General features: G+C 44.3%; 1 long non-coding RNA gene across 1 annotated transcript in view; it reads left to right on the forward strand.

The window, feature by feature from the left end:
- The first annotated feature begins 4550 nt into the window (after positions 1-4550).
- The window catches only part of LOC126016370 (uncharacterized), a 127304-nt gene continuing 118020 nt past the window's right edge, over positions 4551-13834 (forward strand). The window contains exon 1 of the long non-coding RNA XR_007498265.1: positions 4551-4599. This is a non-coding gene — a long non-coding RNA (uncharacterized LOC126016370). The remainder of the gene's footprint in view (positions 4600-13834) is intronic.

The raw sequence follows: 13834 nt of genomic DNA on the forward strand, positions 1-13834 counted from the left end.
GTCCTGAAAAGATTTTTTGAGTTGAGAGAAGAAGTGAAAGCCTTCATGGAGAAGGATGGGAATGCTGTTTCGGAGTTGAGTGATCACAAATGGCTCATGGACTTTACTTTTCTTGTTGACATCACACAGAAGCTGAATGTACTAAACAAGATGTTACAAGGCCCGGGGCAGCTTATCAGTGCTGCCTATGACAATGTGAGAGCATTCTCCACAAAACTTGTGTTATGGAAATCCCAGCTCTCTCAGACAAACCTTTGCCATTTCCCAGCATGCAAGGAACTTGTGGATGTAGGCATACCATTCAGTGGTGAGAAATATGTTGATGCTATTTTTAAACTAGAGAAGGAATTTGATCACAGATTTGCAGACTTCAAAAAGCACAGAGCCACTTTCCAAATTTTTGTGGACCCCTTTTCCTATGATGTGCAAGATGCCTCTCCTGTGCTTCAAATGGAGCTCATTGACCTGCAATGCAACTCTGATCGCAAAGCCAAGTTTAGGGAGATTAGTGGAAAAGCAGACATGCATGGGCAATTTTTGCAGAGAATCCTGCCCCAAAAGTAGACTATTGCTGTTGCCTGGCTGTCAGGGTGATATAAGATCTGTTTTTGGAGTAAGTCAGTGCTGTGGTGGTAGTAGGGCTTCCTTGGTAGAATTTATGCTCCTGGTGCTGGTGTGGGAAACCTTGTTTGTTTCTATAAGTGGAATCCTCAGTTCAGGGGGTGAATATTCAGTGTCAAATCAACTGGAGTCTAAGCCAAGTCATTATGCCAAGACAATAGGTCTTTGACATAAATATTATTGAACATATTTTCAGTTGAAGAAATTAAAGTTTAGTGTTTCCTAATCTACATCATTCAGGTCTTCAGGCCTGTGCACTTTTTACCATCCTAGCTGTTGTCTTCAAAGTTGTAAGTCAAGTGACTTAACACCTTTAAATGGTATGTTGGGACTGGTTGTTTAGCTCAATGAGTTGAACACATTCTTTACATATAGAAAGTCTGAGTTCAAGTCTCAGGTTTGAGCTCTGGAACCATCTGAGCACCACTGAGTGTGGTCCCCAAACTTAAACCAAAGAACAATAACAAAATCTAACCATTTCTCCCAAATAAACAACAAATAAAACTATGCAAAAACTTCAATGTGTTGACTAAAAGGAAATATTGCTGAATGGAGAACAAGAAAACTTTATTTTCAGAGTCAGGTTTGAAGCAGTGACATTTAAGAGACTCTCTCTCTCTCTCTCTCTCTCTCTCTCTCTCTCTCTCTCTCTCTCTCAGATTTTACTTGCTGTTCTGATTACATACCAGGGTGACAGGAGGGTTATTCTATTTATTAGGGGCCATAACTGTTTAATGATGCTGGAGAATGGTCTTTTTGGTGCTTGTAAGATCAACCCCTTGATCTATCTTCTGGACTCACAGGCATGGTATTCTTATACTGTTTTGTTTTTGGGGCCACATGCAACAGAGCACAGGAGCTACTTCCAGTTCTGTGCATGTAGGTATATGCAGTCAGTCTGTTTGTAACAGAGGACACATTTAAATTCTTCATTTAAAATGATAAAACATTCATTTTTGTGTGTAAGATAAGTTTCTAGCATCAGGGCTACATCTATTTTGATCATCTCATTTTCTCTGTAATACAGGCCTGCTAGGTATAAGGAACTGCAAGGACCAGGATTAAGAGCCTGGAGAGAAAAAAATCCAAGGAAAAAAAATTCTTTTTCTTTTGTTATGTGGATGTGGGAACCTCATTTCTTCTAGTCACTTGGGGCTCCACAGGCTGCCACAGCATGGGGGCTGGAATGTGGGGGAGCAAGGACCACAGAGGCCTCACAGCCAACAGACATCTTGTGGCTGACTCAACCCTCTGTGGTGTTTTCTCTGGGCCCAGCTTCTTGCAAATTTCGTCACTAGGATGAGACAAGTTTATGGTAGCCACGATAGCAGTAACCCTTGAATAGCCTGTGGAATGTCTGTCTCAGAGGGGACTGGAAGTGGGGGTTCACTTCCAGACACTAAAGCCACAGGATTCTGTGTTTCATTTCTTTCCCCCATTTCTGTATCACATATGACACATAAAATTTGTAATTATTTAACAAGATAGCTTTCAAAAAGTCAGGAAGAGGAAAACATTTTCCCAGTTTCTTTCATCCTCCCATCCTCATTTGGGGTTTGGCCTGATCATAGTGTAGCCAAGAGGCAAAGAGATGGGCCAGTCAATGGCCGTCCACTTTAGCAGAAACAATTGGCAGTTCTTTTCAAAGGAACTACTGATTAAAGGCAGCACTGATGAAAAAAAAAAAAAAAAGAGTTGACCAAAAATAAATCTAACAAAACCCATCCTTTGGGAGTCACCCCAGTGTGGAAGACAGTGGGTAAAAGGCTTTACTAAGAAGTTTTATTATCACTTATACATCCAAATCCAGCCTTTCTTTATTTTTTATTTTTATTTGCTTTTGATTGACCACTCCGTATGTGGTCAGGGGTTATTCTAAGGTAGTGGATGGAACCTTTTGCATTAAAGGTTTGCACCCTGCAGATAATTCAGTAGTTGAATTATCTGAATGATCTAATTATCTAAATTATCAGCAAGTCCCCTCCAAATCCAGACATTCAGATTTAATTTTCAGGGAACTTGAAATAAAAAGAAAAGAGAGATACATTCTAGACATCATTAACCTCCCCCCTCCAAACAAATTCAGAAGACTGGTTTCTTTAACAAATCAAGGGCATTGTAAGGCAGGATGGAGAGGGGCATTTGGGGAGAAGAGGCTATTTTAGGTTTAAAATTGTAAGTTAATACAATGTGTGGTCATTGTTTGGGCCTTGAAGGAGTAAATCAGCTGTAAAAGACAATTCGGGAACAGTAGCTGGGGGACCAAGTGTGGCTTGCTTATAAGCAGACTGGGCAATTTATTAAGAATCCTTTTTGGAAAGAGCAGCTATGTTATATTTAGGCAGGAAACATCAATGTCTTTAAAACTGTAGCTATTCTTTTGGGTCACATGGGGGCTGCTCTGAAGTTTGCTCCAGGCTACTCTGGTTGCTGTGCTGGTCCATGCAGTACCCAGTTTATGCACTGCCAGAGAAGTCTTCATCTCCCAGTTTCCCCTAATCTCTGTATTGGTGTCTTTAAGTTTTGACTTGTCTTTCAGCATAAAAAAAGAACCGGAAGAACTAAAAAGAGGGGTTTGCTTCTTTTACTAAGAATGGAGTTCCATTTTCTTCCAACGTGACCAAGAGTGGTTTGGATAGGGTTCTGATCAAGGAGCCATGTGTCTTTCTGCAGGTTTGATTTGCATGTGCAAAAAAAGCCCAGAAACTAACCTCCACCTACCAGGCCCTCCAAATAATCTGATAGGGCGCAGTGTGTGTGTGTGTGTGTGTGTGTGTGTGTGTGTGTGTGTGTGTGTGTGTGTGTGTGTGTGTGTGTGACAAGGGAGTGGCCAAGGTTTGGTTTGCATGTGCAAAGGAAGCCCAGAAACTAACCTCCATCTACCAGGCCCTCCAAATAATCTGGTAGGGTGCAGTGTGTGGTGTGTGTGTGTGTGTGTGTGTGTGTGTGTGTGTGTGTGTGTCACAAGGGAGCGGCCAAGTGGCCAGAACTGCAAAGTTGAAAGAAATACAACCTTTTGTCTCTGCTTGAAACCTTTGCAAAAAAGCGCCAAAAAAAAAAAAGGGGACAGAGGCAGCAAGTTCCTTCCAGAGTGTCACCCACCTGGCCGCGGGGCGGCGCGGGAGGGCTCGACTGAGCCAAAATAGGCTGCAAGCGCCCTAGCTACTCTAGTCCTCTGCCGCTGGGAGGGGTGCAGAGCTGCACACCTGGTTGCAGAACCGGGACGCAGCGTGCTGGCCGTCCTGCGCCGGCCACCGCGCTCCCATCTCTGCGGAGGGAAGTTTCTTGGCCCGGAAAGGTGCAATTGTGTGGAGCTATTCCTGGTATGTCAGGCGGGCCGGGGCGGCCACAAGCCGAGGGCGAGGGGGTGCCACTTCCAGGAGCCCCCGCAGAGGGGAGGATGCCAAGGGAGGCGCATCCCCGCGGGGTCGCGCGGGCTCGGGTCTGGTGGCTCATCGTGGCATCCCCCGGTGCAGGCGCGCAGCCCGGGGATCCGGGGGTGGCTCGGGGGGTTTGGGGGTGTGGCGGACGGAAGCGGGGACTGGCCGGGCCGGGCCGGGGCGGGGCGATTCCCCTGGCAGGCGGCGGCGCTGCCACTTTGGAAGCCCTGCTGCAGCGCTCGTCCGGGGTCCGGGTGCGCCGCGCGCCAACCTAGCCTCCCCTTCGCCTTTTTGCGCACCCCTTGCCTGGTCTTCTCGGTGCTCGGGGAGCCCGGCTCCTTTGCAGAAGTTTCTAAGAGAACCTCAGTTTCTTTCCCCCCACGTCGGAAGAGTTCCAGAAGGTCCAGCTGCGGAACACAACAAAGGGAAAGAGAGTTTTGGGCATCTCGGCGGGTCTCCAGGACGCACGCGGTATCCTCCATCTCTCCTCTCCGCACGCGCATCCTTCTCTCTCGCTCCCTCTCTTCTTCTTGCAGGGATGGAGGAGGCCGAGGCCGATTGCGCCCTCGCCTTTGCCGAGGCCCAGCGCTGGGTGGAGGTGAGTAGTGACTTCGCTCTCCCTTTCCCCTCAAGCCAAGTTTGCCAGCACCCCAGGTGGCAGTGCGCTCCAGCCCCTTTCCAGGACCAACGCAGGGAAATTAGGAAGGAATTGGCTTATGCAGTTTGGGGGGAGCAGGTTCGGCTGCTTCTCTTCTAGAAAGTCCTTCCAAGTTTAGCCAAGTTTAGTGTCCAGTCTCAACGACAGTCTCTACAGGGGGCAGGGACCTCGATCACCCCGTTTCGGGATGGTACTTTCAAGCTTGCCCTGGGGTAGGACTTTGGATGACGCCTCCCCCCACTATCCCCTTCCAAGGTGCAAGGCTATTCAGAGGCGTCTTTGGGGGGGCTGGTTAGGAGGGCAGATGGTAGACAGACCGCTACATGGGCAGCAACTGAAGTGTGCATCGCGTGTGAGTTCGTGTGGAGATGAAATACCTTGGGGCGCTCCCGGGGATGCTTTTTTTTTGTATCTCTCTGCCAGCCCAGGGGTGGCGTGGGAGGCAAACTTGGGGCACGCTTCAAAGTTTGCAGCCATAGGTCTTGAGGGATCCTGCCAGCCAACATTGGGGAATGGCTCCTTTATTTATTTATTTATTTGGGTCACACCTAGTGGCGCTCAGGGGTTACTCTTGGCTCTGCGCTCAGAAATCACTCCTGGCAGGCACGGGGGATCATATGGGATGCTGGGATTCGAACCACCGTCTTTCCTGAATCAGCTGCGTGCAAGGCAAACGCCCTACCGCTGTGCTATCTCTCTAGCCCAGAGTTGTTCCTTTAGCAACTGAGCCTGAGATGAGATCCGCAAGTCCCCCACCTCTACTTTCTGATCGCATTGAAGCAGAGAGAGCTTCTTTGACAGAGCCCCAGGGCTGAGCTCTGCGGTAGGTCTACCCGAGTAGCTTGCAGTTTTTCTAACTAGATAGAAAGGCTCATGGGAAGTTGCTCTCTTGGAGGAGCCGAACCTTTGCATTGTAACGTTAGGTACGTTTTGGGTGTGCCTTGTAAATAAATCAAGGCGAGCTGACTTTTAAAGTGAGGCATAAAGAAGGCTTCTCGGCGGAAGCGAATCAGGAACAGTTAGTTGCCTGTCAGAACATTGTGGTCCTCCCTGCACCAGACTTGCAGACATTGAGTTCTGGATGTCACGTGTGCTGCGTGTTTAAAAATTCAAATTAGCTGTAAAATGATTTCACGAGAAAAAAAGCCAAGATATTCAAGTGTCCCAAAGTAAAGAGAGTTTCAAAATAAAGACACTTATCCTAAAGAAACACATGCATATATGTAGAAGATGAAGAAGAGTTAATAAATGTTATAGTTCTTACACATTATAAAGAATGTGAGTAGTGATACCTGGTAAACTGTAGAGGGGAAGAGGCTTTTAAGAAATGGTCTCTTGGAGTCAATTTGGACCAAGTCTTTGACCAAGTCTGAAGGTGACTTAGAAAGGTGTAGTAAAGGGGGGGGGGGACGACTAGGAGGCTGGGAGAAGAATAAACACCTTATTTTGAATTGAAATGAGAGTGGAAAAATTCCAGCAATGTAGTTAAGAGAAATAACTTCCCTCATTTATACACTTTGGAAAGTCAAGGTTTCTTTCCAAAGGTAATTTTCCATTAGTAATGTTTGTCCCTACATAATTTTAGAAAAGAAATTAAGTTTGCCTCTTTGTGCAGGGGACGGAGGGAGGAAGAAGGGAAGAAAATTAGGAATAATTTTTGGTCATACAGGGCTCCTGTGGAGTTTCTATCTACATATTCTTGAGGAAATCAGTGGTGGGATTTTCCATTCATTTTCAGTGTGCGGATGTTTGAAATCTAGCAAGGTTGTTATAACAAGTTCCTAACTGGATAGAAATTTCATGAGAAATTTGTATCTAATAAGCCTAGGGGAAGAGTGTCATGGCAAAAAAAAAAAAAATCTCAGAGTAGGGCCAGAGAGATTAGTGCAGGATGCCTGCTTCTCGTTCACTCCCTGCAATGCCTGTGGATTTCTCTACCCCGCTCCTGTCCCATAGCCAGAAGTGGTTCCTGAGCATTGCTGAATGTGACCCAAAATCTGCCACTCTTCCCCCAAAAGCCTCAGGATGTGGTTAGTATGCCAGCCTTCCACTCCCATTTTTTAGTGGTGATTGGACACTCTGTTCATCTTTAGCAGAAAGTCGAATCTTTCTGAAGACATCACTATATTATAATGTAGTGCAAGGGAATAAATATTTCTAGTACTACAGGGAGCAAGACAGCATATGCACCGAAGATAACTTACATATTCACAATACCCAGGGGCTACTCCTGGGTATTTGAAGTGACAGCATTGGTTCTTTGTTAGATTTATTTTTAGTTCTCCAGTTAATGTCTCCAAATTTGTCTCCTTAGCTTTGCCTTTCTGACCAACTCATGTTTGAAAGTACTGATCTTGCTAAGATGACCTGTGAGTGATTCATTGCTACAACCTCTTAACTCCTTAGATTCCTTATTTATTTATTTATTTGGTTTTGGGCCACACCCACAGGGTTCAGGGTTGATTCCTGTCTGTGTGCTCAGGATCACTCTTGGAGGGACTTGGGGTATTTTATGGGGAATGCCAAGGATTGAACCTAGGTTGGCCTTGTGTAAGGCTACTTTACTATCACTCTGACCCCTGAGCCCCTAATTTAAAGCTAGGATGCTAATCTCAGAGGGTAATTTATAAATAATTTTGCATTCTTTTGGGGTCACACCTAGTCACATGGCAGACTTACTCCTAACTTTTAGGAATTAGTTATTCTTGGCCATTCTTGGGGGACCATATGTAGTGCTAGCTAGAGATTCAAACTAGGGTCAGTTGCATTCAAGGCAAGTGCCTTACCTCCTGCAGTTTCTCTCTGCCTTTATATATACTGTCACATAAGTAATTCATAGACGTATGAGTTCATATACATTTATATGATCTAATGTTAGATGTATATTATATCTGTTACCTTTACTCCTAGCTATAACTTTGACTAGCCTAAGGCTGAGAAATTAATATCCATCTAAACTTTTGATGAAATGAGGCCATGTCAGTATGTCATTCTCATTTCCATCCTCTATCTGATTTTTATTTAATTTTACTTTTTGGGGAGGTTATGGCTTAGTGGTGCATTAGGGGCTACTGTCATTTGCTCAGAGTTGGTCCTAGCATTGTTTGGGGAAACACATTGACCTGGGGGTGTCTAATTTGACCTCTTTTATGCAAGCATATATTCCAGATGTTTGAGCTCTCTCCAACCCTGAATGCTACTTTAAAGCAGAAAATGTGCTGATTTGAAGGCAAAGGCAAAGGGGAGTCTGATTCTAGCAAGGACATGGAGTCAGTGAGGGAGTGGTAGAAATTTCATGCTGGGCCCTCTAATTTTAATTCTTTTCAGGCAGTACCTTTTAATTCTCTCTTCCTAATAGCTGTCTCTCGTGGCATTTAAAAACCTGGTCATGAATGGATAAAATACCCATGAGACTGAAACCTGGGTCCAATGTTGTGTGGGGTGGTCATAAGTAGTGAGTCTGCATGTTGATATTATCTAGGTTGAGCCTTAATTGTCACGGCCGTGGCAGTGCAGACTGATGGATTAACTTGCTGCTCACCTGTCCTTCCTGTTATCTCTGGGTTCAGTGTTTTCAGTTTCCCTGTCACTTGTAGAAGGACCTCAGAGATGCCAACTTGAGCTTCTTGCCAAGCATCTGAATGTGAACTCTTCCCCAGTTACTTAGAGTTGTTACGCATATCGATGACTCCAGTTTATTTTCCTCTATGATGATGACAACTTGGTTTCCCTTTGGTGCTTATTTTTTTGTTCGCTTTATTTTTAAAATGTTTGTATTGGGGTCATACCTGGTGGCAATCAAGATTTACTTGTAGCTCTACACTTAGAGATCAGTTCTGTAGGGAACTTCTGGGGTTCTGGGGGATTGAACCAAGCTGGTAGATCACTTTTAGGGAGAGTATCCATCCACTGTACTGTTGTTGTGACCCACTGGTGCTGATTATTTACCCACTGCTTTCTGTGCCTTCCCTTTCCTATGGATAAACCCCCCAAATGGGTTTTCTCTGCTTTCTAGTTTTCCATCTTGTTTTTTACTCTCTAATAGTTTTCTTAGAACATGAATTGTCAGTGCCTGTCACTGGAGACTCAGTGAAAATCTCCTGGATTTATAATATTGCTTTTCAAACAGCAATAGGACTATGTGAAACAAATTCATCAAAGCCTTTCTAGAAAATAGAAATAATTTTAATGAATGGATATAAAACTTGAAAGATCTGTGAGAAAATGTTTTAGATATTAGTACAGGGGTTAGGTACAGGGGTTAGGTATTTTCCTTGCATAAGGCTGACCCCATTTCAATCCAAGGTACATGATATGGTCCCTTAAGCACAAAGTTAGGAATAAATGGGAGTGATACAAATTCCACAGAAAAATTTTATGATGATACAGATTTGTTAAAAATTGTAAAATTTAGGGGGCCGGAGAGATAGCATGGAGGTAAGGCGTTTGCCTCTCATGCAAAAGGTCATCGGTTCGAATCCCGGCGTCCCATATGGTCCCCCGTGCTCGCCAGGAGCGACTTCTGAGCATGGAGCCAGGAGTAACTCCTGAGCACTGCCGGGTGAGACCTAAAAAAACAAAAAAAAAAAAAAAAAAAAAAAAAAAATTGTAAAATTTAGGGACCAGAGTGATAGTACAGTAGGTAGGGTGTTTGCTTTGCACACAGTCAACTCTGTTTGTATACGCAGGTACCCCATATACTTTCTTAAGCACCACCAAGAATAACCCCTGAGCACAGCTGGGTGTGATCCAACCCTTCCCCTTAAATTGTAAATGTTAGAAAGTCTTACTTATTCTAGTTGTTGCAGCTGAAATTAAGCTTTAAAATTTTGTTAGTCCTCACAAAAATTTCACAAGTATATATTTTATATATTTTTCTTGTTTTTTGGGTCACAGCCATCAGGGCTCAGGGGTTACTCCTGGCTCTATGCTCAGAAATCATTCCTGGCAGGCTCAGGGACCATATGGGATGCCGGGATTCGAACCAATGACCTTCTGATGTAAGGCAAACGCCTTATCTCCTTGCTATCTCTCTGGCCCCAAGTCTATATTGTATTATTAATTGTCTCATTCACGTCCCTGGACAAACTTGTCTCTGCTTAGATGTCGGTCTATATTTTTTGGTTATTTTCTCCACAATTCCTTGTATAGTTGTCCAGATCACATAGAGATTAAGTTTCAGTTTTGGGGGCTAGGGAGTTAGCTCAATAGGCTGAGCACATATGTTGCATGTGGGAGGCCTGGACTCAAACCCTGGCACTGTATGGTACCAAATCAGTACCAGAAACAAGCCCTGAACAACACCGTGTGTGCCCTAAAACAAAACAAGTGAAAGAGATTGCTGTTATATACACTATATACCTAGTACTTATTTTTCTTATAATTGGAAGATTGTATCTTTAATCACCTTCCCTCAATTTATGATGATTATAGTTAACAGTATTTTTACTTTCTATTCAAAAGTTACCAAGAGAGTAGATTTGAGAAGTTTCTATCTCGGGAGGAAAAAAACAGACAACTTGGCCAAGTGTGTGTGGTGATAGGAATGGAAGATTCCTTAATCTTAGTGTTTTGCTTATTTCACAGCATCTGTGTCTAGTTCTTAAGTGCTTTATCTTAAACTTACATTGTGCTGCACGACAACTGATCTCAACAAAGCTAGAAAAGAAACCCACTCTAGAGTTTGGGAAACAAATCATTGTTCAAGTCCTGACTCTGCTACTTAAAATTCTTTGGCCCTCCGTGGCAGGTGTGGCAGATGAAGGAGATGTGGAACTTAGGGTAATTGTTCTCCCTAATTGTTTGACATTTTGCTGTTCACTGGGTGCTAGTTCTACCCTAGTATACTTTCCTTATAATGTGTTTTCCTAAAAAAAAAAAAATGGGTCCTTCTTTTTATCCTCCCCTTTTCTTGGAGGGGGGTAGTTTAGACAATACGCAGGTGAAAAAGGGTCCATTCCTGGGAGTTCAAGAGTGACTCCTGACTATATTTGGGGCCCTATATGTATTTGGTACCTGGAATGGAGGATCAAACCAGCAGAAGCAAGTGCCTTAGCTCTGGGACTGTGCCTCCCTTCATCCCCTGTTCCCATTTCTCCTCTTTGAGCCAGTCTTTCCGTGCCCATAATATCAACTTATGTGAAGTGTTTGCTGCAGCTCCACCCTGGGCTCACTCTGTTACTCTCTGTGGTCTGATGCTGTCTGTGATCCCTTGTAAGATTCTGAGCAGAGTGACTCAGGAACAGCATTTTAGCATTTGGGAGTTGGCATGAGACTTGTACGTTAAGTGCCAGTGGTGTAAATGTAGTCTTAAGACTATAGGTTTAAGGGAAAACAGGACCCATTTCAAGGATCAGGACCCATTCTTTTCCCAGGCGAAACTTGCTTCAGTGTTTTTAACGATGAGTGTAGTTGCTTGGGCAGTTTTTGGGTGGTGGAACAGTTATAAGACAGTGTCAATGCATGCTTGCCTCTCTACTCAGCGTTTCCTCTTTTGCTCCAAACCTGGGCCTGAATCATGCCCCTCTGCCCCTGCACCCCAATGAATGCTTTTCCACATGGGGCTTGTGTTCAGTCACTTCATTATATAAGAAGAGCCTATTATGTTCCTGCTGTTTACGAGGCAAATGTTGCTGGTTTTTGCATATGTATGTCTAGTGCCAGACAATGAACCCAGGCCTTAAATATAGGCTGCATAAGTTATGTCACTGAGTCACATTCTTAGATCTAATAACAATTTTTCTTTTTCCTTTTTGTTCTTTTGGTTTTTGGATCTCACACCCGTGGGTCACTCCTAGCCCTGTGCTCAGAAATCGCTACTAGCAGGCACCAGGGAACATATGGGATGCTGGGATTCGAACCACCATTCACCCTGGATTGGCTGCGTGCAAGACAAACGTCCTACCTCTGTGCTATCTCTCCTGCCCTTGACAATTTTTCTTTTAGAGGAATCATACCTTGTGATGCACACATGCTACTTGAAGTGTGGTGCTTTAGGGACCATGTGGTACTGAAAATTGAACCTAAGAATCCTGTAGGCAGGGCCCGGAGAGATAGCACAGTGGTGTTTGCCTTGCAAGCAGCCGATCCAGGACCAAAGGTGGTTGGTTCGAATTCCGGTGTCCCATATGGTCCCCCGTGCCTGCCAGGAGCTATTTCTGAGCAGACAGCCAGGAGTAACCCCTGAGCACCGCCGGGTGTGACCCAAAAACTAAAAAAAAAAAATCCTGTAGTCTAACTGTTAGTGCTATATTCTCAGCTCAGCTGTCAAATTATTATTAATATTATTTAGTTTTGGGGCCTTACAGAATTTGTTCAAGGCTTACTTCTGGCTCTGTGCTCAGGGATCATCCCATCGGTGATGCCTGCAAGGCAAGCAAGCACTCTCTACCTGCTGTATAATTAATTGCTCTGGCCCCCAATTATAAAAATTTCCTCATAGCTTGTTTTAAAGAAATTTATTAGAGATATGGGGAGGAGGGACAAAGAGAGAAAGAGAGAAACAGAGAAATTAGAAAAAGAAAAAACACACTAACCACCAACAGGGGCTTCAGAGGAAGAAAGCCAGTTGTCAAACCTCCAGAAAGAAACACAGCTTCACCAGGATCAGATAAGAAGGGAACCCCCGGAGAGCTAACAGATAAGTCATGCAGTGGAATTTGCTCATTGTGAATGATGGCCTTTAGGCAGAGCCAGCCTGGTGAGTTAGTCACCCTCACAGAGAAAGGAGCATTTGAGTTGAAGCTGAAGTGGGGCTCTTACATTTGCCCTCTGGACTTTGGGCCATTGTACTTGAAAACTCCTGAGTTTTTTGGGGGTGTGGTGGGGGATACTTAGCTGTACTCAAAGTTTACTCCTGGCTCTGTACTCAGAGATCTTTCCTGTTGGTTTCGGGAGAACACTTGGGGTTCTGGGGATCCAACCCAGGTTGGCTGCTTGCAATGCAAGCAAGTGCCCTGCTCACTATACTAAGGCTTCTGGTGCCAATTTGTGATATCTTGATGTTGGACACTTTGTTTTTGTTTTGTTTGTTTGTTTTAGAGCCACACCTGATGACATTCAGAGTTACTCCTGGCTATGCGCTCAGAAATCGCTCCTGGCTCTGGGGACCGAATGGGATGCCAGGGATTGAACCTACGTCTGTCCTGGATTAGCTGCATGCAAGGCAAACACCTTACCACTGTGCTACCACTTCGGCCCCTACAAAATTGTTCATGATTAAGTTTCAGTCACAGAATATATACAACCCTTCATCAGTGCACATTTTTTACCACCAATGTTCACTTTTCCACCACTTTCCTTCTCTTCCTTTTTGACTTTGTAGTTTGCACTATTGTTGCTGAAGGGATGCTATGCATATCACTTTAACCCTTCTCAGCACCCAGTTCTTATCCAGACTGATCAGTTCCAACTATCATTACGACACCACTTTTAGGGCATGCTCAATTGTTAGTTTTCACTAGGGTAATGTTTACATCCTATGGGTCATAAGATCTTCCCCCTCTCTCTTTTTTTTTCTTTAGGTTTGTATATACATCAGGCCTTGTCTTCATACACATTCTGGCTCTAGTGCTTGCTGTATCTGCTGTAGTGTTCACATGTATGCTTCTGGAGCCCACACATTTTACTTGTGTACATGTGTGCACCAGGGTTTTCATGACAGTGCCAGGAGTCAGCAGAGTTTGTGGAATATGCTTGGCATATGTGGTGGTACCAGGGATGGAATCTAGTCTCATACTTGCAAAACAAGCATTTTAAGCCTTTAAGTCATGCCATGGGTCCCTATCCATAGATTTTTAACTGCCATTACTGGAGATTTTGCTGATATATCCATATACCCAATATATCCATCACAATAGAAAACAAACAAACCACACAACCTTTAAAAAAAAAATGAAAACACTGAAGAAAGTTCTTTAGTGCTTCCCAGAGGGCCTCCCTTCTGTTATAGGTCAAATTTTGTTTTTATTTTTGTGTGTAGAAATATCAATTGATGGGGCTGGTGTGGTGGCGCTAGAGGTAAGGTGCCTGGCTTGCCTGCGCTAGCCTAGGATGGACCGCGGTTCGATCCCCCGGTGTCCCATATGGTCTCCCAAGCCAGGAGCAACTTCTGAGCGCATAGCCAGGAGTAACCCTGAGCGTCACCGGGTGTGGCCCAAAAACCAAAAACCAAAAA

Source organism: Suncus etruscus, chromosome 8 (assembly GCF_024139225.1).
Source record: "Suncus etruscus isolate mSunEtr1 chromosome 8, mSunEtr1.pri.cur, whole genome shotgun sequence".
NCBI classification, from domain to species: Eukaryota; Metazoa; Chordata; class Mammalia; order Eulipotyphla; family Soricidae; genus Suncus; species Suncus etruscus.